Genomic DNA, 5,000 nt, shown 5'->3' on the forward strand with positions numbered 1-5,000 from the left:
TCCTTGAGATCTTATCCCCCAATTACAGGCTCCGCCTGATCCATTTCAAATACATACATATGACGTATCGCACCCCTAGCCGGCTATACCGCATGGGCCTGAGAGAAACAGATAATTGTTGGCGCTGTCATGTGCGCGGAACTACTTTCTTGCATATGGCGTGGGACTGTCCCGCATTGGCGTCCTTCTGGCCCAGGGTGCTGGAGAAAATATGTGCAATCACTGGCCTACTGATTCCATGCACACCGCAGGCTGCGCTATTGGGAATTTTACACATGGTCGAACCCAATTTCCGTAAGTTGCCAGCGATGCTACTATTGCTGGCCAAACGACAAGTTGCAATCTATTGGGGTGTGGCTCAGTCGCCAAGCATTAGGGAATGGGTTAAAAGCGCTGTCTATTGCCAGACACAGCTCGCCTTATACTGGGAGCTCTTGCCGATGAGATCGCGACCGAAGGATATATGGGAGCCCTTCACACTCTGGTTGGCGCAAACTACGCTTCAAGCGCTGTAATTCGAGGCTCTTCACTAGGACTGGCTGGAGACGGATGTACTTGAGGTTGATTGTGGGGCACTCTGGCAGGGAACGAAGAGGTGGATCATGTGCGGGGAAGGGGAGGAGAGTTGGCGGATGGGTCACGCGCGTGTTGCTCCGCGATATTGAGATGGTCTCTCTCAATCCTGTCATTGGCGTTGTGCTGGTGGGGGGTTGTGTCGTCATAACTTGTCATATGTACACAGCAGTGGGTAGTTTTGTGTTAATTTTGTTGCTAAAAATGCAAATAAAAAGAATTAAATAAAATAAAAATAAAAATTTGTGGCCTCCTCAGCCAAAAATAACATTGATACAGCCAATTTTGGAAACATACCGGATGTATACGAAATCAGCAAAGAACTGATAACAAAGAAAAGTGACTACTCCAAAAAAGTCACATATTGGAAATACCCAAACGAAAAATATAAATGTGACTTGTGTGGAGACATATTGGGAACTTTCAAAGAATTGAGGAACATGTCTCCAACAAGCATAAAGGCTTCTATCTCAAAACGTACTGTTCAAAATGTGACAAAGAAGCCGAATACCACAATATTGCATGCCACTATGCAAAATGTAAAGGAAGACCTCAAAAAGGAGAGTTGCCATTCCTGTGCAGCTTCTGTGACCTCAGATTTGGAACAAAGATTGGAGTCTCACAACATGCTCGGCACGCGCATCCAAGAGCGCAAAATGAGGCTAGACTGGCAGCTCTAGCAAGCAGCAAACCATCAAAACTATGGTCACAGGAGGAAATACTGCTATTAGCAGAATTGGAAAAAGTGTACGAGAACAAAAGAAACATTAATGTGCTGATGGTCCCACATTTTGACAATAAAAATAGTAAACAAATTGCAGAAAAAAGAAGAGATAGAAGAGATAAGAGCAAAAAATCGACAAAGGATGTACTGCAAGCATCCAATATGTCTGAGAATGACTCCTGCGATGAACCAGAGATTGCAGTAGAAGTAACAACAGAAAGGCGCAAAGACTTTATCAATCGGAAACGAACGCCAAAAATAAAAAACTTTGATGAACTGAATGGTAGAATCACAGAAATCGAGAAGTACACCAAAAACATCCAGCATCACGATGCTGCTATGGATCTGATGCATGAGATAGTGACTTATATATAAGAAAACACCAATGATATAAATCCTGTACCATCAAATCGTACCGAACCAACGAGCGAACCCGATAATGAACCTATGAACTCTGCTCAAGATGAGCAACAGACTGCCTCTGTACAAAACAAGATACCAAAGAAAAATAAGAAAAATGGAAGGCTCAATCAGGCACACAAGAAAAACTATGCAAAAGCAAAGGGCAGTTACAAAGAATACCAGACAATGTTCCAAAAAGACAAAAATAAAATTGCCCAGATAATCACTGATGGGGCAGAAGATGCCACCTGTCAAATCAGTGCTGATGAAATCTTCCAATACTATAAAGGCATAATTGAAAAAGAAAACAAGAAAAATACCAAATTCATCCCAATTGACCGGATCCCAGATGAATGGGAAATTGGAAGTCTATGTAAAGAAATTACACTGCTCGAAGTGACTAAAGCCTTTGATGAATCAGATTTAAAGAAAGCAGTGGGGCCTGATAAGATTGGTCTAAATGACTTAAATAAAGTGCATAGCAGGGAACCAAGACTACCACCCAGAATCTTATCGTCTTGGTTATTGATGAGAAGAGTACCAGACAGTATTAAGAAGAACCGGTCAATACTAATACCCAAGAATGTACCGATTAGCGAACTCAAAAAGATAAGTAATTGGCGTCCAATTACCATCGGTATGGCATTCATGAAGTTGTTCACGAAAATATTAACTAAAAGACTCACATTTTTCGTTGAAATAAATACGAGACAAAAAGGCTTCATGAAGGTGAGAGGTTGTCTCGAAAATCTGACTCTTCTGCAAAACATTATAAAAGGGGCACGAAAGAACAGAAGCTCGTTGGCAGTGGTGTTCGTAGATATCTCAAAAGCTTTTGACTCTGTCAGCCATGGCCATATTCTACAGAGTCTTGAAAGACACAGAGTTCCTTCATGCATCAGAGACATAATAAAAGACTTATACACTGACTCAACAACATTTTTCAAGGGAAAAAACAATGAAGCAACTCCAGAAATAACAATGAAGTCAGGAGTTAAGCAAGGTGACTCTTTATCCCCACTGCTGTTTAATATTGCCATGGATCCTCTGATCTGTGATCTTCAGAAAGAAGGCAAGGGCTTCACATTCGGCTCCAATGATCTCATCAAGCAAATCACCGCTCTGGCCTTTGCTGATGACATCGCAGTACTCAGCAACACCTGGGAAGGAATGAGTACAAATCTGAAAATCATTGAAAAATTCAGTAAAACAACAGGATTAAAACTTAATGTGAAAAAAACACATGGATTCTATATAAGTCACCATAAAGATAAGATCATGGTAAACAACTGTAAACCATGGCAATTTGAAAAACAAAACATTGAAAACATCCATCCAGGAGAAAGTGTGAGATACCTCGGACTGAACTTTGATTCACACACTGGCCATTCAAGCAACAACAAAATTAATGAGGTTCTTGGTGATTGGGCTCAAAAACTCGACAATCTACCACTTAAGCCCACACAGAAAATAGAAATATTCTGTCAATACTTGATCCCTAAACTGTCATTTAAACTGGAAATGACAGGAACAGAAGCGAAAACTTTAAACATTCTGGATCAAACAATTAGAAAGTATGTCAAACATTTTCTACACCTACCTGCATACACATGTGATGGTCTCCTGTATTCGAAAAGATCCTTTGGGGGCCTCAGTATTCCAAAGTTATGTACGACAATTGGTCTGAACAATGTTAATAACTTATTGTATCTCAGGGAAGCTCCAGATCTGTACATAGCTCATTCATTCATGTATGCAGGAGAAGTAATCAATGAAAAAATTGATAGCATCATTAAAACACACAAACTCAACATTTTAGACAGTAGATTTCTGAGTCATGAATTGAATTTGGTAGCAACATATGATTGGAGGAAAGAGGAATTTGAGAAATGGGCAAATCTCCCTGTCCAAGGTGATGGTATAAAATACTTAGCAAGTAATCCAACCTCAAATATTTGGATCAGAAAACATAATAAAATAAAAGAAAATCAATACATAGCTGCGCTAATGTTGAGAGCAAATGTCCTGTATACTAGAGAAACCATCACTAGGGGAAGAAATCGTACATTTGCTACTTGTAGATACTGTAAAGATGTGTGTGAAACAATTTCACATATTTCAGGTGCATGTCCTAAAACCAAGGACATAAGAATAAAAAGGCATAACAAAGTGTTGGAATTGCTAATTGATAGAGCAAAAAGGTGTGGGTGGATGACATACAGGGAACCTCATGTCAAAAATAGTCAAGGTGAACTAAGAAAACCAGATGTAGTGTTCACCAAAAATGGTACTGCTGTAGTGGTTGATGTTTCAATTCGTTATGAAAACTCACAGAATTCCCTTGAATTAGCGTATGAGAGTAAAGTTAAATACTATCAGGATCTATCACAGCAAATCAAAGATCTTACCAACTGTAAAACTGTAAAATTTCATGGCTTTATTGTAGGATGTCGGGGTATTTGGCCTCAATGTAATGATGTTGCTCTGGCTGATCTTGGTCTGCAAATGTCGTTCCCATTCAAGAAGAATGTTTGCCTGACTACATTAATGGACACTCTAAAAATGTGCCAAGTATTCATGGACAATTAAATTTCAGGTCAAACACTGAGATGTACACTATTGTACAGCACACGTCACTTTTACAAAATATTAGCCTAAATGTTGATTCACTAATATTTACATGTGGTTCAACAGTCACGTAATAGTTAATAGTTGACACAAGAATTAGTATAGATGTGGATTTTATAGATGTGAAGTTTATAGAAATGTATTTTCAAACTAGATGAGCAATTTATAGATGTGTATTTTTTATAGTTGTGTGCTTATAGTATAATGATTTAGATACAAATGTGTACATCATGATTATTGAAATGTCTTGAATAAAATAGGTCTCAAATAACTACATACACATAGTCACTACTTATTGCATTGATTATTGATGTCCTGCTAATCAGGACTGTTCGTAGACAATTTTATATTGTTGGAATAGTACTGCAGGGTGTACTATCTCTGGGCTATACGTGACCCCAGTTCCAGTGAGGACAGCTTAAAGTGTGGCTGTACTCCGGAGCGAACAAATGTTGTATTGTTGGAAGCAAACCCGATTTGACGCTGATGGGCATCATAATAACCCAGAATCAGCCACCGCGAGGTGGTACAGATAGCCAAATGCCTCGTCATCTAATTAGTGACGCGCATGAATGGATGAACGAGATTCCCACTGTCCCTACCTACTATCTAGCAAAACCACTGCCAAGGGAACGGGCTTGGCAGAATCAGCGGGAAAAGAGAACCCCTTTGA

General features: G+C 39.5%; 1 pseudogene; it reads left to right on the plus strand.

Moving 5' to 3' along the window:
- Nucleotides 1-5,000, plus strand: part of LOC146784228 (28S ribosomal RNA) — a 12,408-nt pseudogene that overhangs the window by 3,306 nt on the left and 4,102 nt on the right.

This window comes from Triturus cristatus, chromosome 11, assembly GCF_964204655.1.
Source record: "Triturus cristatus chromosome 11, aTriCri1.1, whole genome shotgun sequence".
NCBI classification, from domain to species: domain Eukaryota; kingdom Metazoa; phylum Chordata; class Amphibia; order Caudata; family Salamandridae; genus Triturus; species Triturus cristatus.